Here is a 20,164-nt window from a genome sequence, read left to right as displayed (position 1 = left end):
GCTCACGGCTACTGCCTTATAAGTGCCGTGCGCTAACCAATTGCGCCACTTTTTTTTTTAACCAATTGCGCCACTTTTTTTTTTCTTTTTTTTATAGTTGCCACAACGCAATGTCCTAACCACTTTTTTTTTTTTTTTTACGAGCGGGGCAGGCAGATGGCGGCAAGGAGGGCAGGGGTCAATTTGTCCGAGGCCTGGCCACGGTGCCGCCCTCATACCCGTCATCACTCACATTGATTGTAAAGGAACATTGATTTTTTTAATTTTTTTATTTATTTATTTTATTTATTTATTTATTATTCCTTTTTTTTTTTTTTTTTTGGAAAAGCATCAATATGGGATTGGAGCCAGCTCATTCGGTTGATACATAAACGGGTAAGGTTTTAGAGCTCGAACTGCTATCCAATACCTGTTCTATTGAATGCAATATGAAGCATATTACCGTACTTGCGACGGTGATCCGCGTAGTTTCTAATTTTAGTATATTCCGTTTCCATGTGTAACAGAAACTCGCTGTAATCTTCGCCCGTCAGCCGATTGAAGACATGACTTGTATATTGGCCCAACAGCCACATGACGGCATTATTTTTAGTTGGCGGAAAATATTTGACGTCTGGTCTGTGCAGTAAGTTCGTGTCGATGTTATTTTCAGAAGTCCTAGTTATAAGCGCGACTTTTTGACGAACCCATTGCCAATTGCGCATGCGGTGACTGCAAGTATATCTGTGGGGCACAGTATCCACTTGGTGACAATCTGGACAATGGGCTGTGTCGCTTAGCCCAATCGCATGCAGGCGCTCATTTGTGCTAATAATGTTGTTAACCGTTTTGTACCATGTCGACCTGACCAAGGACGGAAGTACACTGCTGCTGATGTTCGCCCACAGGACATCCCAATTGACTCCAGTGTGCTTTTGTTCGATTTTGTTCTTGCCCTCATATTGTTTCCTGTGCTCCAGAATGTCCTTGGCAGTTAAGGGTCGATGTTGGGGAAGGACCTCGCTCAAGTAGCTCTTTTCCAGATAATATGTGCGGATGTGGGAGAGCTGGTAGTCGATCGTCTGCACATTGATCGGCGGTTCTACGCATTTCGGCGCGACTGCCTCAAACAACTTTGCCGTAAGGGTGTCAGAGTAGTTTTGGATTAAGGATGTCATCCGTTTAATGTACAAAGCCATTGCTTTGGCGTTCAGATCGGTCAGACCCATACCGCCATGCAGAGGGTCGAGGGTCACAGTCTTCACGTCAACTCGAAATATTTCCCCCCGCCACAGAAAATTGGTCAACTTGCTCATTATCTGTTTGGCTATGACAGTAGGGATTGGAAAGACCTGTGCCACATAATATGCTCGCGACAGGATACATGTATTTATAAATTTAACCCTCTGAATTTAGTCCATACTGCGATAAACGTTATCTATTAAAGCACCCTTGACTTTAAACGAGACATCCCGCCAATTTGCCGTTATCATTCTTTGTGGAGGGACCGTCAGTATCGTCCCAAGAGATTTGTGTGCCGTAACATGGGTAGCCCATTCTAGGCCGACATCGTCAAGTCCCCTTATACGTATAAATTTGCTTTTAGTTTCATTCATTTTTGCGCCAGAAGCGGAACAATAGCTTCTGAGGTCTACCTCCAGTTGAATCACGTCATCCCTGTTCCTCACGACGATGCCGACATCATCAGCATATGCCCCAACTGCAGTTTTCTTCCCGGCGATCGTTATGCCCGTCATGTGCTCTTGTACTAGCCGCAGCAATGGTTCTAGTGAGATGACAAAGAGCAACATGGAAAGGGGGCTTCCTTGGGGGACACCCCTTGCGATGGTAATTGGTCTTGTGAGCTGGCAGTTGACGGAGATCGTGGCGGCCAGACCAGTGATCATATTGCGCACGACAGCGATGGAGTCATGCCCGAAGCCCATCCTCGCATCGTTGCGAAGAGGTATTTATGGCTGACACTATCAAATGCTTTATAAAAGTCGACAAAAAGGAGGCCGCAATTAATGGTGCTGGCAGACGACAGAGCGACGATATCTCTATATTGTGCTGTAGTCTGAAATATTGATCGCCTATAAGCACAAGTTTGCTGTTGCCCAATTATGTTTGCGGTCAACGGCATCATTCGATTGTTTAAAGCTCTCGCGATAATCTTATAATCTGAATTAAGAAGAGAAATCGGCCGGAAGTTGTTAATCTTTTTACATCCCTTATTTTTAGGAATCAACACGATTTTACATTCTTTAAGTTCTAATGGTACAAACTTTCCCCGCAGTACGTCGTTAACGGCTTGTGTCAACTTATCACCTATGATACTCCAATATCGTTGATAAAATTCAACCGGAAGGCCATCAGGGCCCGGCGATTTACTTTTAGGGGAGCCACGAATTATTTCAAGAACTTCATCCGGACTAAAAGCTGAAAATAAGCTAGCGTTGTCGTCGGCAGTAATTGTGGAGGTTGTAAACGCAAATAACTCATCCAAATCGTCCTCTTGCGTTGCTTCTGCCTCATACAGGGCGCTGTAATACCTATGGATTTCTCTGATTATCTCGTTTTGCACAGTGAGGACAGTACCGTTTTCTAATTTAAGTTCGTCCATGAATATCCGTCGTCGGTTCTTGCGATGTTTAATCAGATGATATAACGCAGCCGTTTCGTCCGCGCTAACAGATCTGGCTTTTGACTTAAGTTTAAGACCCTCCAGTTGTTTTCTCTTTAAGCTTAATAATGTCGCTTTAATTTTCTTGATGTCGGACAAGCGCCTGTCTGAGCCATCTGCCTGATCATACAAATCCCTTAAGACCATGTAGTAAAATTCCATTGTACGGTGAACTGCCCGAGATCTCTCTATACTATAAGATATAATTACTTTCCGTAATTTGGGCTTCGCCTTGCGGGTCCACCACTCCAAAACACTCGGAAAGTTGTGTACAGAGCGCAAGCAAAATTCCCAAGCTGTCTTTAATTCGACCTCGAGCTCGTCGTCTGTTAAAAGGCCGACATTCATGCTCCACTGATTCCTAAACCAGTGAGTGGGTTGCCGGTCTAAGTTGATGCAGGCACTCACACTACAGTGATCAGAGAAGCTGACTGGAGTGATTTCCACTTGTAGCAAATTCCTCACTATGTGACTTGACATATAGATTCTATCAATCCTGCTACTGGAATTATGTGAAATGTGCGTGTATTTCACAAGCGTGGGATACTTAACTTCCCACGCGTCCCTCAGTTTCATTTGGGAGACAAGAAATTTTAATTCAGGGGAATAATTAAAATTGGGGTATTGGTCTTTATGGTGCAATACACAATTAAGATCGCCTGCAATGATCAAGTTTGGAGAGTCTCTCCGCAGTAAGTAAATGATATCCTCCTTAAAAAACTTCGATCTATCAGCGCGCCGAGTACTTCCAGATGGTGCATACAGATTGATTACACTGACGCCCATGATATTCACGCCTATGCCCCGTCCAGAGTCTAACTTTTCGACATCGGTTAGAGGTATTCCTTCCCTGACTAAAATCGCTGTGCCAGCACTGAATTCAGGAGCGAAATTGATTATTGCAACATAGCCGGGAATGTTAAGCTGCCATGTTGCAACCTCTTGTAAAAGGGCAATATCTGTACCAGAGTCAAACAAAAATTGTTTTAATAAAGCAAGTTTTAACTCTGACGTAATCCTATTGATATTAAGGGAAGTGATAGTATAGGCCTGGAGCATATAGGTAATGAGATGTAAAAGTATAACAAAACGATGGCATCGAGCTCAAGAGTGCCGGCTGCAGGATTAAAAAAGGTATAATGTGAGCAGCCACGAGAGGATTATTGAATCAAGAAGCGAAATAGAAACCATAACAAGTGATACACTACGAATCATAGGCCGGTTGTAGCAAAAACGACACAGTGAATGCTGCGAACCATAACCGGGTAAAAGGACAGAAAAAACACGAAGAAGCTTTGCAGCCTTAGGCGACAGCATGGAACAAACTTTGTACCAACGGAATTACTACTGTGGAGGATGGGCTTCGCCGAGTTCTTTGCTGTTGTCATCACCGGATCGTTCCCTCACAATTTCATAACTAATATTTCGGGGTACTACATCCGCTTGCGAGGAAGAGGAATTTCCCTTGTTGCGAGGAGCGGAGAGATTTGGCTGTGGATTGAGCCTTCGTCGTGTGGCGTTTTGAGGTCCCGAAGTTTTTGTGGATTCTTTGAGACGCGGTCGTGTCGTTGTCGCAGCACTGCCGCCGGCAGCTGGCAGGTTGGTAAACACTTTCACTTGTTTACTTCCGCCCGAAGCTTGTTGTCGGGCGTCAGCTGCAGCGCGTTGTTGACACAACACTTCCTCACTGTGTGCGCGTTGTAGCGGCTGTTGTCCTTCGGGCGCGGCACTCAAAATTGGAGGTTCCTGTTCATGACCCGGCGTCTCAGAATTCGGCATCCCCTCAAGTCCATCCGCACTGGCTTCAAAATCGACCCGCATAACATCATCTGGTACTAAATCCTCCGCGATTGATGGTTTTGGTTTCCGGGCTGCAGGAGTCGTGTGAGATACTTCCTCATCTGAATGCTCATCACTACGTTCCAGCGGCCTTTTCTTTTGCTGAGATTCACTTTCAAGACAAACTGGCGCAGCAGTTTGCCGTCCTACGAGTGGTGGAAACGCATCAGCGGTTATGGGCGGAGTCTCGGAGGTAGTTGCCTGGGGAGCATCAACATCAGGGTGCGCAGAAGAACCAGTAGTTTCTACTGCCATTACCTCGTTAAGTGTTAATCTACGCCGCGGCTGGAGATTATTTTTTAAGACAAAAACTCGACGGGGGCAGTCCTGGCGAAGATGGCCTAGTTCATTGCAGATATGGCAGGTGGGGGCTTGACCAGAATATATAATGTGAGCCTTATAACCATCAACTGTGATGTGAGAAGGAATGTTCATTTTTACTTCCATGTCCACAGATCTAATCCCATTGAAACATTGTAATTTGTAGCGAGACGACCACTTTTCGTTGACAATTTCTTTAACCTCACCAAACTTAGAAAGTGCATCTTTAATTTTAGCGTTGTCAATCTCTATGGGCAAGTTAAGGACTCGAACTGTCTGAATCGAGGTATCGGCAGGTGTTACAGTAACCATACTAGTGGTACCGTCGCGATGAACAAAAGGGACTTGTTTGCCGATTTTTTCAAGAAGTCGATCAACTGCTACTGGACTGAGAAACTTGACAAACACGCAATAACGATCAGAATCTAACTGGGTGGTGTGCACAGAATCAGAAGCGATGCATATTACCTCGGTTAGCCAGTCATGAATCTCGAGGGCGTTCGGTTGAACTCGGCGGGTATCCTTGTCAAAGCCAAAAACCAGGGTGTTTTTCCGGATGGTGGTAGACATGGCGCTGCAGCTGTATGGAATCCGGTCAAGCCCGAATCCCGTACAAGATCGGCAATTTGCTGACGAAAAGGACGACCACAAAAAAGTACAATGCACGTGAATCACTCAGTACACAGAAACACACGACGGCAAACAGTAAACACTGGCAACGACACCAACGACGCGGAGCAACCAGCTAGCACGTCCGACCGTGGCGACAGCGAAAGCCGGAATGCCCTGACACTTGATTTGATGCTCCTCGTTTGTTCTGTTAGAGAACTTATAGTTGATGTTGTAGTAGCATCCACGTTGCCACAGTACACCGGCATGAGTTCTGCACCCGTTACACGTTCGCCAGGCGCAGCCGCACAAATATAGCGCAGAATGTACCACCAAAAGAGTTTCTCAAATCCGTATAATCACAGCACTCAATACATTTTGTTCGAAACTAAGTCGTCTGTTACAGACATCAGAGATTAGACAGAATGCAGAGGTCTATCTGTCGAGTAATATCTCAAGTTTTGGTCACGTTGTAATCTCCATAAAGTAATATTTTGAGTATATGAATTTATTTCGAGTTCTCTGTATTTCATCAGCGACTGTTATTGTACAGAGGATGTACTGGTCAGCCTGCACTGTTTCCTCACACTGTCGTTAGCACTCTGCATCTCCAGACAAGAGTCGTTTTCATACCACAAGTGTCCCTTTTGACGTGTTTGCGGCTGTGGCGCGGAAGTAACCTCACGAGGGAACGTCGTATTTACAACCAACACTCTCTGTTTGTAGCTCACACTACCGAAGAAACAGTTTGGTTGCCGTAGGTGCGCTTGTGTTTGATACAAATTTTTGATTTCACTTAGGAGAACACGGCCAGTATCGTGCTGTTGCACTTTACAAAGGATCTCAATGATACACAGGGTGCTCCAGAGAAGCGACAAAATCTGTGTCAGGAGTGGGATTCGAACCCACGCCCTCATTCGAGGACCAGAAGGCTCTAGCTGCTACTGCAGCCAAGGTTTTTCCTTGAGTCTGGCGCCTTAGACCGCTCGGCCATCCTGACACTTGATTTGATGCTCCTCGTTTGTTCTGTTAGAGACCTTACAGTTGATGTTGTAGTAGCATCCACGTTGCCACAGTACACCGGCATGAGTTCTGCACCCGTTACAAGTTCGCCAGGCGCAGCCGCACAAATATAGCGCAGAATGTACCACCAAAAAGAGTTTCTCAAATCCGTATAATCACAGCACTCAATACATTTTGTTCGAAACTAAGTCGTCCGTTACAGACATCAGAGATTAGACAGAATGCAGAGGTCTATCTGTCGAGTAATATCTCAAGTTTTGGTCACGTTGTAATCTCCATAAAGTAATATTTTGAGTATATGAATTTATTTCGAGTTCTCTGTATTTCATCAGCGACTGTTATTGTACAGAGGATGTACTGGTCAGCCTGCACTGTTTCCTCACACTGTCGTTAGCACTCTGCATCTCCAGACAAGAGTCGTTTTCATACCACAAGTGTCCCTTTTGACGTGTTTGCGGCTGTGGCGCGGAAGTAACCTCACGAGGGAACGTCGTATTTACAACCAACACTCTCTGTTTGTAGCTCACACTACCGAAGAAACAGTTTGGTTGCCGTAGGTGCGCTTGTGTTTGATACAAATTTTTTATTTCACTTAGGAGAACACGGCCAGTATCGTGCTGTTGCACTTTACAAAGGATCTCAATGATACACAGGGTGCTCCAGAGAAGCGACAAAATCTGTGTCAGGAGTGGGATTCGAACCCACGCCCTCATTCGAGGACCAGAAGGCTCTAGTTGCTACTGCAGCCAAGGTTTTTCCTTGAGTCTGGCGCCTTAGACCGCTCGGCCATCCTGACACTTGATTTGATGCTCCTCGTTTGTTCTGTTAGAGAACTTACAGTTGATGTTGTAGTAGCATCCACGTTGCCACAGTACACCGGCATGAGTTCTGCACCCGTTACACGTTCGCCAGGTGCAGCCGCACAAATATAGCGCAGAATGTACCACCAAAAGAGTTTCTCAAATCCGTATAATCACAGCACTCAATACATTTTGTTCGAAACTAAGTCGTCTGTTACAGACATCAGAGATTAGACAGAATGCAGAGGTCTATCTGTCGAGTAATATCTCAAGTTTTGGTCACGTTGTAATCTCCATAAAGTAATATTTTGAGTATATGAATTTATTTCGAGTTCTCTGTATTTCATCAGCGACTGTTATTGTACAGAGGATGTACTGGTCAGCCTGCACTGTTTCCTCACACTGTCGTTAGCACTCTGCATCTCCAGACAAGAGTCATTTTCATACCACAAGTGTCCCTTTTGACGTGTTTGCGGCTGTGGCGCGGAAATAACCTCACGAGGGAACGTTGTATTTACAACCAACACTCTCTGTTTGTAGCTCACACTACCGAAGAAACAGTTTGGTTGCCGTAGGTGCGCTTGTGTTTGATACAAATTTTTGATTTCACTTAGGAGAACACGGCCAGTATCGTGCTGTTGCACTTTACAAAGGATCTCAATGATACACAGGGTGCTCCAGAGAAGCGACAAAATCTGTGTCAGGAGTGGGATTCGAACCCACGCCCTCATTCGAGGACCAGAAGGCTCTAGCTGCTACTGCAGCCAAGGTTTTTCCTTGAGTCTGGCGCCTTAGGCCGCTCGGCCATCCTGACACTTGATTTGATGCTCCTCGTTTGTTCTGTTAGAGAACTTACAGTTGATGTTGTAGTAGCATCCACGTTGCCACAGTACACCGGCATGAGTTCTGCACCCGTTACACGTTCGCCAGGTGCAGCCGCACAAATATAGCGCAGAATGTACCACCAAAAGAGTTTCTCAAATCCGTATAATCACAGCACTCAATACATTTTGTTCGAAACTAAGTCGTCTGTTACAGACATCAGAGATTAGACAGAATGCAGAGGTCTATCTGTCGAGTAATATCTCAAGTTTTGGTCACGTTGTAATCTCCATAAAGTAATATTTTGAGTATATGAATTTATTTCGAGTTCTCTGTATTTGATCAGCGACTGTTATTGTACAGAGGATGTACTGGTCAGCCTGCACTGTTTCCTCACACTGTCGTTAGCACTCTGCATCTCCAGACAAGAGTCGTTTTCATACCACAAGTGTCCCTTTTGACGTGTTTGCGGCTGTGGCGCGGAAATAACCTCACGAGGGAACGTCGTATTTACAACCAACACTCTCTGTTTGTAGCTCACACTACCGAAGAAACAGTTTGGTTGCCGTAGGTGCGCTTGTGTTTGATACAAATTTTTGATTTCACTTAGGAGAACACGGCCAGTATCGTGCTGTTGCACTTTACAAAGGATCTCAATGATACACAGGGTGCTCCAGAGAAGCGACAAAATCTGTGTCAGGAGTGGGATTCGAACCCACGCCCTCATTCGAGGACCAGAAGGCTCTAGCTGCTACTGCAGCCAAGGTTTTTCCTTGAGTCTGGCGCCTTAGACCGCTCGGCCATCCTGACACTTGATTTGATGCTCCTCGTTTGTTCTGTTAGAGAACTTACAGTTGATGTTGTAGTAGCATCCACGTTGCCACAGTACACCGGCATGAGTTCTGCACCCGTTACACGTTCGCCAGGTGCAGCCGCACAAATATAGCGCAGAATGTACCACCAAAAGAGTTTCTCAAATCCGTATAATCACAGCACTCAATACATTTTGTTCGAAACTAAGTCGTCTGTTACAGACATCAGAGATTAGACAGAATGCAGAGGTCTATCTGTCGAGTAATATCTCAAGTTTTGGTCACGTTGTAATCTCCATAAAGTAATATTTTGAGTATATGAATTTATTTCGAGTTCTCTGTATTTGATCAGCGACTGTTATTGTACAGAGGATGTACTGGTCAGCCTGCACTGTTTCCTCACACTGTCGTTAGCACTCTGCATCTCCAGACAAGAGTCGTTTTCATACCACAAGTGTCCCTTTTGACGTGTTTGCGGCTGTGGCGCGGAAATAACCTCACGAGGGAACGTCGTATTTACAACCAACACTCTCTGTTTGTAGCTCACACTACCGAAGAAACAGTTTGGTTGCCGTAGGTGCGCTTGTGTTTGATACAAATTTTTGATTTCACTTAACACTGAACACGGCCAGTATCGTGCTGTTGCACTTTACAAAGGATCTCAATGATACACAGGGTGCTCCAGAGAAGCGACAAAATCTGTGTCAGGAGTGGGATTCGAACCCACGAGCTCATTCGAGGACCAGAAGGCTCTAGCTGCTACTGCAGCCAAGGTTTTTCCTTGAGTCTGGCGCCTTAGACCGCTCGGCCATCCCGACACTTGATTTGATGCTCCTCGTTTGTTCTGTTAGAGAACTTACAGTTGATGTTGTAGTAGCACCCACGTTGCCACAGTACACCGGCATGAGTTCTGCACCCGTTACACGTTCGCCAGGTGCAGCCGCACAAATATAGCGCAGAATGTACCACCAAAAGAGTTTCTCAAATCCGTATAATCACAGCACTCAATACATTTTGTTCGAAACTAAGTCGTCTGTTACAGACATCAGAGATTAGACAGAATGCAGAGGTCTATCTGTCGAGTAATATCTCAAGTTTTGGTCACGTTGTAATCTCCATAAAGTAATATTTTGAGTATATGAATTTATTTCGAGTTCTCTGTATTTGATCAGCGACTGTTATTGTACAGAGGATGTACTGGTCAGCCTGCACTGTTTCCTCACACTGTCGTTAGCACTCTGCATCTCCAGACAAGAGTCGTTTTCATACCACAAGTGTCCCTTTTGACGTGTTTGCGGCTGTGGCGCGGAAGTAACCTCACGAGGGAACGTCGTATTTACAACCAACACTCTCTGTTTGTAGCTCACACTACCGAAGAAACAGTTTGGTTGCCGTAGGTGCGCTTGTGTTTGATACAAATTTTTGATTTCACTTAGGAGAACACGGCCAGTATCGTGCTGTTGCACTTTACAAAGGATCTCAATGATACACAGGGTGCTCCAGAGAAGCGACAAAATCTGTGTCAGGAGTGGGATTCGAACCCACGCCCTCATTCGAGGACCAGAAGGCTCTAGCTGCTACTGCAGCCAACGTTTTTCCTTGAGTCTGGCGCCTTAGACCGCTCGGCCATCCTGACACTTGATTTGATGCTCCTCGTTTGTTCTGTTAGAGAACTTACAGTTGATGTTGTAGTAGCATCCACGTTGCCACAGTACACCGGCATGAGTTCTGCACCCGTTACACGTTCGCCAGGTGCAGCCGCACAAATATAGCGCAGAATGTACCACCAAAAGAGTTTCTCAAATCCGTATAATCACAGCACTCAATACATTTTGTTCGAAACTAAGTCGTCTGTTACAGACATCAGAGATTAGACAGAATGCAGAGGTCTATCTGTCGAGTAATATCTCAAGTTTTGGTCACGTTGTAATCTCCATAAAGTAATATTTTGAGTATATGAATTTATTTCGAGTTCTCTGTATTTGATCAGCGACTGTTATTGTACAGAGGATGTACTGGTCAGCCTGCACTGTTTCCTCACACTGTCGTTAGCACTCTGCATCTCCAGACAAGAGTCGTTTTCATACCACAAGTGTCCCTTTTGACGTGTTTGCGGCTGTGGCGCGGAAATAACCTCACGAGGGAACGTCGTATTTACAACCAACACTCTCTGTTTGTAGCTCACACTACCGAAGAAACAGTTTGGTTGCCGTAGGTGCGCTTGTGTTTGATACAAATTTTTGATTTCACTTAGGAGAACACGGCCAGTATCGTGCTGTTGCACTTTACAAAGGATCTCAATGATACACAGGGTGCTCCAGAGAAGCGACAAAATCTGTGTCAGGAGTGGGATTCGAACCCACGAGCTCATTCGAGGACCAGAAGGCTCTAGCTGCTACTGCAGCCAAGGTTTTTCCTTGAGTCTGGCGCCTTAGACCGCTCGGCCATCCCGACACTTGATTTGATGCTCCTCGTTTGTTCTGTTAGAGAACTTACAGTTGATGTTGTAGTAGCACCCACGTTGCCACAGTACACCGGCATGAGTTCTGCACCCGTTACACGTTCGCCAGGTGCAGCCGCACAAATATAGCGCAGAATGTACCACCAAAAGAGTTTCTCAAATCCGTATAATCACAGCACTCAATACATTTTGTTCGAAACTAAGTCGTCTGTTACAGACATCAGAGATTAGACAGAATGCAGAGGTCTATCTGTCGAGTAATATCTCAAGTTTTGGTCACGTTGTAATCTCCATAAAGTAATATTTTGAGTATATGAATTTATTTCGAGTTCTCTGTATTTCATCAGCGACTGTTATTGTACAGAGGATGTACTGGTCAGCCTGCACTGTTTCCTCACACTGTCGTTAGCACTCTGCATCTCCAGACAAGAGTCGTTTTCATACCACAAGTGTCCCTTTTGACGTGTTTGCGGCTGTGGCGCGGAAGTAACCTCACGAGGGAACGTCGTATTTACAACCAACACTCTCTGTTTGTAGCTCACACTACCGAAGAAACAGTTTGGTTGCCGTAGGTGCGCTTGTGTTTGATACAAATTTTTGATTTCACTTAGGAGAACACGGCCAGTATCGTGCTGTTGCACTTTACAAAGGATCTCAATGATACACAGGGTGCTCCAGAGAAGCGACAAAATCTGTGTCAGGAGTGGGATTCGAACCCAAGCCCTCATTCGAGGACCAGAAGGCTCTAGCTGCTACTGCAGCCAAGGTTTTTCCTTGAGTCTGGCGCCTTAGACCGCTCGGCCATCCTGACACTTGATTTGATGCTCCTCGTTTGTTCTGTTAGAGAACTTACAGTTGATGTTGTAGTAGCATCCACGTTGCCACAGTACACCGGCATGAGTTCTGCACCCGTTACACGTTCGCCAGGTGCAGCCGCACAAATATAGCGCAGAATGTACCACCAAAAGAGTTTCTCAAATCCGTATAATCACAGCACTCAATACATTTTGTTCGAAACTAAGTCGTCTGTTACAGACATCAGAGATTAGATAGAATGCAGAGGTCTATCTGTCGAGTAATATCTCAAGTTTTGGTCACGATGTAATCTCCATAAAGTAATATTTTGAGTATATGAATTTATTTCGAGTTCTCTGTATTTCATCAGCGACTGTTATTGTACAGAGGATATACTGGTCAGCCTGCACTGTTTCCTCACACTGTCGTTAGCACTCTGCATCTCCAGACAAGAGTCGTTTTCATACCACAAGTGTCCCTTTTGACGTGTTTGCGGCTGTGGCGCGGAAGTAACCTCACGAGGGAACGTCGTATTTACAACCAACACTCTCTGTTTGTAGCTCACACTACCGAAGAAACAGTTTGGTTGCCGTAGGTGCGCTTGTGTTTGATACAAATTTTTGATTTCACTTAGGAGAACACGGCCAGTATCGTGCTGTTGCACTTTACAAAGGATCTCAATGATACACAGGGTGCTCCAGAGAAGCGACAAGATCTGTGTCAGGAGTGGGATTCGAACCCACGCCCTCATTCGAGGACCAGAAGGCTCTAGCTGCTACTGCAGCCAAGGTTTTTCCTTGAGTCTGGCGCCTTAGACCGCTCGGCCATCCTGACACTTGATTTGATGCTCCTCGTTTGTTCTGTTAGAGAACTTACAGTTGATGTTGTAGTAGCATCCACGTTGCCACAGTACACCGGCATGAGTTCTGCACCCGTTACACGTTCGCCAGGTGCAGCCGCACAAATATAGCGCAGAATGTACCACCAAAATAGTTTCTCAAATCCGTATAATCACAGCACTCAATACATTTTGTTCGAAACTAAGTCGTCTGTTACAGACATCAGAGATTATCTGTCTAGTAATATCTCAAGTTTTGGTCACGTTGTAATCTCCATAAAGTAATATTTTGAGTATATGAATTTATTTCGAGTTCTCTGTATTTCATCAGCGACTGTTATTGTACAGAGGATGTACTGGTCAGCCTGCACTGTTTCCTCACACTGTCGTTAGCACTCTGCATCTCCAGACAAGAGTCGTTTTCATACCACAAGTGTCCCTTTTGACGTGTTTGCGGCTGTGGCGCGGAAGTAACCTCACGAGGGAACGTCGTATTTACAACCAACACTCTCTGTTTGTAGCTCACACTACCGAAGAAACAGTTTGGTTGCCGTAGGTGCGCTTGTGTTTGATACAAATTTTTGATTTCACTTAGGAGAACACGGCCAGTATCGTGCTGTTGCACTTTACAAAGGTCATGATGCTTCTAAATGTGATACGTGACAGGCAATTTTTGGAAATTTGTACTAAGGTCTTATGGAACCAAACTACTTACAAGGGAACCTCCCCATCGCACCCCCCTCAGATTTAGTTATAAGTTGGCACAGTGGATAGGCCTTGAAAAACTGAACACAGATCAATCGAGAAAACAGGAAGAAGTTGTGTGGAGCTGTGAAAAAATAAGCAAAATATACAAACTGAGTACTCCATGCATAAGACAGGCAAGATCAAAGACAGTATACGCGCCAGAGCGCCGTGGTCCCGTAGTTAGCGTGGGCAACTGCGGAGCGAGAGGTCCTTGGTACAAGTCTTCCCTTGAGTGAAAAGTTTAACTTTTTATTTTCAGACAATTATTATCTGTCCGTCCGTCCGTCCGTCCGATGCGAGGTAACTGCGCCTTACTATGGGGACGCTCCACCTAAAGAAACATATGTTTTGACAGAGCACAGGGAAAACTGTGCGACTGTTAACTGTTGCATTCATTTGTTGCAGTTTATGTGACAAACTCTTATGTTTTCATCACTTTTTTGGGAGTGATTATCACATCCACGAGAAAACCTGAATCGGGCTAGGTAGAAGAATCTTTTTACCCATTCGCCAAGTGTACAAGAATATATCATACTTGTTTTCCTGTGGAGGAATCGGTTGACCTATGAACTTGCGATCAAATGTTTTCGTTTTCCATTGGAGAGGCACGTCCTTTCGTCTACTAATCGCATGGTTTTGCGGTGCGGTCGCAAAACACAGACACTAAACTTATTACAGTGAACGAACGGACAGATCAAAAATAAAGAAAGTAAACTTCACACTCTAGGGATGACTTGAACGAAGGATCTCTCGTTCCGCAGTTCCTCACGCTAACCACAGGACCACGGCGCTCGTGAGCTCACATTCTCCAGATGTTGCCTATTTTGCATATAGACTACTCAGTTTGTATATTTTGCTTATTCTTTTCATAGTTCCACACAACTTCTTCCTGTTTTCTCGATTGACCTGTGTTCAGTTTTTCAAGGCCTATCCACTGTGCCAACTTATATCTAAATCTGAGGGGGTTGCGATGGGGAGGTTCTCTTGTTAGGTCATCGGTCCCTAAGCTTACGCACTACTTAAACGAACTTGCGATATTGGCAACACACACACCCATGCCCGAGGGAGGACTCGAACCTCTGACGGGGGGGAGCCGCACGGACCGTGACAAGGCGCCTAAGACCGCACTGCTACCTCGCGCGGCAGTGATTTTTTATTACCTTACAACCTATCAGCGTCATTCCAGGATTTATTGCCCTAGTTATGATGTTGTAATCAAAATTTTAAGTGTTATATGCCGGAAGCTGTAGTTTATGTGTTGGCCTAGCGTTTTTGGTACTTGGATTACTTTACCTTATTTCAGTTATGTCTGTGCCTCTCAAGATATAATTTAGTAGTTTCGTAAGGATGGGCACAATGATATAAAAGAATTTGAAAAAGAATGCTATAGGAAGGCCGTCCGGCTGAAGGGATATTTTTCTCTGCCTCGTGATGACTGGATGTTGTGTGATGTCCTTAGGTTAGTTAGGTTTAAGTAGTTCTAAGTTCTAGGGGACTGATGACCATAGATGTTAAGTCCCATAGTGCTTAGAGCCATTTTTTGAAGGGATATTTTTGCTGGGCTTCGGTGATTAATCATAAAATTTCTTCACTTGCGAAGTCCGCCAAGATTTCATCGTTTTCTTCTGCAGTGTCGTCTGCAATTGGCACCTGAATTATTTCAGACGCCAGACTTTTGTCAGTTGGGTGCGCGGAGTTCATGTTGTCATAGTAACAATGAAATTCTTGCACGACGGCTTTTTTTTTGCAACGAATTGGTCACCTTTCGTCGCAGCCAATTTTCTAATAAAAGTACGTGCATGGCTGGACGAGCTTTGATTAGGTGGAACTACGATCTGTTTCTGCTTCATTAACAGATTTAACTTTCGATTTACGTTCTAGGCGTCTAGTGGTGTGGCTTAATTTTAATCAGTTTTTCCTTTATCATCTTTATTTGTGCTTTCATATATTTCTATCATTGAATTTCATATAATTTTCTGAAGACGGCGTAACAAAATTCTGTGGTCCCTTTTTGACCATTTGCTTTCTGGCTATAGTGTGTGATTAAATAATCTCAATTTTTTTAGCGTCGGTGGTCCAGCACTCTATTTTAGTCCGGTGTATGATTATAGAGGGCAAACAAACGGTGCAAGCTGTTCTAAGGACTTCATCAAAGTCTGTGTCTTGGAAGTGTATAATATTTAGCATGCACTATCCCTCTGAGCCGTTTTGTTGGCTGCTTAACTAGATTTACTGTCACGGCGTAGGCACAGTGGTAGATGACACGTTCGCTTATGTGAGACGCTGCAAAAAATCTGTCGAGGCAGGTACTTGATACGGAGGGCAAAAAATGTAAATTTCATATCAGTAAGGTGAAACAATTTCCACTAGTTCTTGAGTCTAATTTTTAACAAGGTCGTATAGTTCTTTACAGTAACTGAAATATGGCCTCTGATCTTTCTGGCGAACAGCACAATAAAAATCCCCTCCTATCACGACGTTGGATGATGTCTTTTTTAAAGATGCGTACACATTTACAACGGATTCTAGTTTTTCCTCTTCTGCTATGGGAAGGCCTTCATGAACAAAATGGCCTTTGTTGTGTTGGCTGAAGGGCCAACACCGGGTTACTATTGGAGGCCAAAATGCACGCGTTTAGCTCACGCAGGCTGGTATGAGGAGGGAGGACTATACTGACGTGAGGTCTAGAACATGACAGGGAATTAGAGTTCAGAAAGCGGACGTAATTACTTTGATACTTAACTTTAATCCATTAATGATGAACGTCGCTCTTGAAGGTACATGATTCACAATATTAATATCAATAGTAACTGAATATGGCGCCTTGCTAGGTCGTAGCAAATGACGTAGCTGAAGGCTATACTAAACTGTCGTCTCTACAAATGAGAGCGCATGTAGGCAGTAAACCGTCGCTAGCAAAGTCGGCTGTACAACTGGGGCGCTCGGTCTGCAATCACTGTTAGTGGCAACACGCGGGTCCGACGTATACTAACGGACCGCGGCCGATTTAAAGGCTACCACCTAGCATGTGTGGTGTCTGGCGGTGACACCACAGCCTTGCTTGCATTTACTTCGTGGGATACGTTTACTATCGATTGGAAACCAGGTAAGACAAGGTTGGAAGTTATGACTTCCAGTAGTAATGGGTACGTCAGCCTCAAACCCGTCCTCGTTTGCCGTAGTCTTACTGGTCTGAAGTTAGGTTTCAGCTTGCTAATTTACGATCAGCAGTTTATATTCTTGATTCACGCACTTACAGTGCTTATTTTAAGCATAACGGGCCTTCACTCTCTCAACACTAGTCCATTTTTGATTCAACTTCAGAGTCGATTTCTTGGCTTTCGTTATCTTTGTCGATTCTTTACTTTGTTTCTTATTACGTTTTACATTTGGTTGTATCTTCATTTCGTTCTCCCATGGTTGGTCACTTTCTCTGTAGAATTCTTTGACTCACTTTCCCTTCGGCTTCCCTTTTGCAGCGTCTTGTTGGCCCGCCTTATCGTGTTTCTGTTCCTGTGAGTTCCTGCGTTTACTCTCGCATTTGTTGCTTGTACACTCTCGATTTCAGGTCGTTTATTGCCGCTTTCCTCCATTCTTTTCGGGCAGCAGGTGTGGTCCAAGGGGTGTTATACTGTTTATATTTCCCTTGTTATAGGCTTATACTTTTAATAATTAAAAAAAGAATTCTTCTATAATTTTACTCTTAAACTTTCAGAATAAGAACTTATGACAACTGGTTGGTTGTGTATAGCTTCAGCTTTGCTGAGTTTGTCTTCTGTCTCGTATTGCCATGACACAGATTACTGACGCTCTCTCACTTCCCTGTTGTGTATGTTTACTACTGGCGTTGCGTGTTGTTCAGTTTGATGTGGTACCTGGCACTGAGGGTTTGATTGCAGTACACACGATAAATGGGACACTACATTCTGCTGTTCGGGCTGTGAACTTTGGCCTTATGTCGTGTGATTCCAGGCGGTATTACTGGCCAAAGGTATGTCACTCTCCGTTCTATTAAGTCTGTCTTTTTAAACTGGTCCAGTTTATTGCTTAGTAAACAGTGCTACTTCCATCACAGTTCTTGCGTCTCTTGTTTCTTGCTACAGGTAAGAAACATTTAAAGGGTTTGCGATCCGCCTCCGTTTTACAAGGCAATTGGGGAATTTCTGTCTACCCTCCTTGATTTTGGTAACTGCGGGACCTGGTAGCGTGCTGGCTACTGTTTGATTCTGAGTGACCATGTGCGGAACAGTTAACGTTGCTGGAGGGCAGTTCTGAGTACTGTTACCCGTTTTCGACAGTCTTGTTGCTTAATACCTTTCTTACACCCTGTAACCGGGAACCGTAATATCCAAAGGAATATTTAACTTAATTTGATTCCAACTTACTTTACTCTACTAAAACATTGTAATGTAAGCTGAATAGGTACGTTTCGTGCGTAATACTCCTGACGTCACCGTATTGCAACAAGGTTCCTTTAATAACAATAGTTTTCCACTTTCAGCAGTCTGACTGAAAATACGGACATTTTCATATTCAACGTCGGTATTCGAAATGTCAACAGTACTCACCGTTCCGTTCCGTTTCGGCGGTGGAATTCAGCCTTGTATGGATACTACAGCAGTAGTATTTTACCTCAATACAGGGTTCGATAGCTTGACGAAGAATCGGTATTGTTCGAGATTTTGACCTTAATCAATGCTTAATACAGTGGTGTCTACTAGCCAAGGGTGTACTTGTAGAGAGTTGGCTTGAACGGAACTTGTATCCTTGTCAAACTTAAATTCCAGCCTGTCTTTTTGTGGGAAACATACGGGACATAGTGTAGATTAACCCACGTGGGCTAATTTCTTAGGACTCAGACGAGCACAAACGCCAGCTCACGGTTGAACAACATCGCACGAGACACAATAACACCACGCATACTAAATAAAGAAATGCAGCTGTTTCGGAGCGGTCAGGAAGCTCCTTAGTCCACCACTTTTCAAGCGGAACTGGTCGACTATCATGACACTCCATTACGGTCTTCCTATTTACCACATTTACCTTACTTACAGTTCATATCGTTGTCGCATCCATACAACAGTAAGCAGGCGTGAGCTCCGCAGACTTTCGACCTTCGCCAGACGCAGCCGCACGAATGTAGCGCAGAATGTACCACCAGATCAGACTGTCTAGTCCATACAGTCACAACAATCAATACATTTTGTTCTAAATTAGAAGGGCTATTCAGAAAGTAAGGTCCGATCGGTCACGAAATGGAAACAATTGCGGAAATCGAAAATGTTTTATTTACAACAGTTTGCTACACCTTCCAGCTACTTCTCTACATAGTCGCCTCTCCGACTTTGGCATTTGTCGTAGTATTGTATCAACTTTCCAATACTCTCGTCATAGAAGGTAGCCGCCTGTGCTTACCGCGAATTCTCTATGCTGGTCTGCAGCTCGTTGTCTGTGCCAAAATGGAGAACTGTCATCAAAAAGGAGACGCATGACATTAGTGTTATGTGGGCTGCATGACATCAGGCGAAATCTCTCACTAGGCCCTTATACTTGGCGAGAGGCACTATTTTCTAGGCACCTTCACGTGAACTCTGTGCTCTCGGAATTGAAAAGAGGGACGTCACGAGATCGACGGGCGTACTAGAGACAGTGCCCAACACATCTGTGAAAAGCTGAATCGGATGTTCACTGCGGTTTCCATTTAGCTCCCGATCCTACCCAACTTTCCGAATAGGCCTGGTCATTTTCAGTTAAGGACATCAGTGATGAGGCAGAGAGCAGGGATCTTTCTATCGATATATATCTCAAATACTGGGCAGGTTGTATTGTTTTATTTTCTCCACGTTGTCTTTATCATTCCGTATTTCTAGATACGAATCGTTGTTACACTACTGGCCATTAAAATTGCTACACCAAGAAGAAATGCAGATGATAAACGGGTATTAATTGGACACATATACTATACTAGAAATGATATGTGATTACATTTTCACGCAATTTGGGTGCATAGATCTTGAGAAATCAGTACCCAGAACAACCACTTCTGGCCGTAATAACGGCCTTGATACGCCTGGACATTGAGTCAAACAGAGCTTGGATGGTGTGTACAGGTACAGCCATCCATGCAGCTTCAACACGATACCACAGTTCATCAAAAGTAGGGACTGGCGTATTGTGACGAGCCAGTTGCTCGGCCACCATTGACCAGACCTTTTCAATTGGCGAGAGATCTGGAGAATGTGCTGGCCAGGGCAGCAGTCGAACATTTTCTGTATCCACAAAGGGCCGTACAGGACCTGCAACATGCGGTCGTGCATTATCCTGATGAAATTTAGGGTTTTGCAGGAATCGAATGAAGGGTAGAGCCATGGGTCGTAACACATCTGAAATGTAACGTCCACTGTTCAAAGTGCTGTCAATGCGAACAAGAGGTGA

The 20,164-nt window shown here is 44.5% G+C and overlaps 9 non-coding genes across 9 annotated transcripts; all 9 read right to left on the bottom strand.

Moving 5' to 3' along the window:
- Window positions 1–6,315: 6,315 nt before the first annotated feature.
- On the bottom strand, window positions 6,316–6,431 carry Trnal-caa (transfer RNA leucine (anticodon CAA)). Its single transcript has 2 exons — window positions 6,394–6,431; window positions 6,316–6,361 (listed from the first exon to the last, which is right to left on the bottom strand). It is a non-coding gene; the product is annotated as a tRNA-Leu (tRNA).
- Window positions 6,432–7,134: 703 nt separating this feature from the next.
- On the bottom strand, window positions 7,135–7,250 carry Trnal-caa (transfer RNA leucine (anticodon CAA)). Its single transcript has 2 exons — window positions 7,213–7,250; window positions 7,135–7,180 (listed from the first exon to the last, which is right to left on the bottom strand). It is a non-coding gene; the product is annotated as a tRNA-Leu (tRNA).
- Window positions 7,251–7,952: 702 nt separating this feature from the next.
- Window positions 7,953–8,068, bottom strand: Trnal-caa (transfer RNA leucine (anticodon CAA)). Its single transcript has 2 exons — window positions 8,031–8,068; window positions 7,953–7,998 (listed from the first exon to the last, which is right to left on the bottom strand). It is a non-coding gene; the product is annotated as a tRNA-Leu (tRNA).
- Window positions 8,069–8,770: 702 nt separating this feature from the next.
- On the bottom strand, window positions 8,771–8,886 carry Trnal-caa (transfer RNA leucine (anticodon CAA)). Its single transcript has 2 exons — window positions 8,849–8,886; window positions 8,771–8,816 (listed from the first exon to the last, which is right to left on the bottom strand). It is a non-coding gene; the product is annotated as a tRNA-Leu (tRNA).
- A 704-nt stretch (window positions 8,887–9,590) lies between these two features.
- Window positions 9,591–9,706, bottom strand: Trnal-caa (transfer RNA leucine (anticodon CAA)). Its single transcript has 2 exons — window positions 9,669–9,706; window positions 9,591–9,636 (listed from the first exon to the last, which is right to left on the bottom strand). It is a non-coding gene; the product is annotated as a tRNA-Leu (tRNA).
- Window positions 9,707–10,408: 702 nt separating this feature from the next.
- Window positions 10,409–10,524, bottom strand: Trnal-caa (transfer RNA leucine (anticodon CAA)). The gene is made up of 2 exons: window positions 10,487–10,524; window positions 10,409–10,454 (listed from the first exon to the last, which is right to left on the bottom strand). It is a non-coding gene; the product is annotated as a tRNA-Leu (tRNA).
- A 702-nt stretch (window positions 10,525–11,226) lies between these two features.
- On the bottom strand, window positions 11,227–11,342 carry Trnal-caa (transfer RNA leucine (anticodon CAA)). Its single transcript has 2 exons — window positions 11,305–11,342; window positions 11,227–11,272 (listed from the first exon to the last, which is right to left on the bottom strand). It is a non-coding gene; the product is annotated as a tRNA-Leu (tRNA).
- Window positions 11,343–12,044: 702 nt separating this feature from the next.
- On the bottom strand, window positions 12,045–12,160 carry Trnal-caa (transfer RNA leucine (anticodon CAA)). Its single transcript has 2 exons — window positions 12,123–12,160; window positions 12,045–12,090 (listed from the first exon to the last, which is right to left on the bottom strand). It is a non-coding gene; the product is annotated as a tRNA-Leu (tRNA).
- A 702-nt stretch (window positions 12,161–12,862) lies between these two features.
- On the bottom strand, window positions 12,863–12,978 carry Trnal-caa (transfer RNA leucine (anticodon CAA)). Its single transcript has 2 exons — window positions 12,941–12,978; window positions 12,863–12,908 (listed from the first exon to the last, which is right to left on the bottom strand). It is a non-coding gene; the product is annotated as a tRNA-Leu (tRNA).
- Between the last annotated feature and the right edge of the window lie 7,186 nt (window positions 12,979–20,164).

This window comes from Schistocerca serialis, chromosome 2 (genome assembly GCF_023864345.2).
Source record: "Schistocerca serialis cubense isolate TAMUIC-IGC-003099 chromosome 2, iqSchSeri2.2, whole genome shotgun sequence".
In the NCBI taxonomy this organism is placed as follows: Eukaryota; Metazoa; Arthropoda; class Insecta; order Orthoptera; family Acrididae; genus Schistocerca; species Schistocerca serialis.
This window is presented reverse-complemented; position numbering and strand designations above follow the sequence as displayed.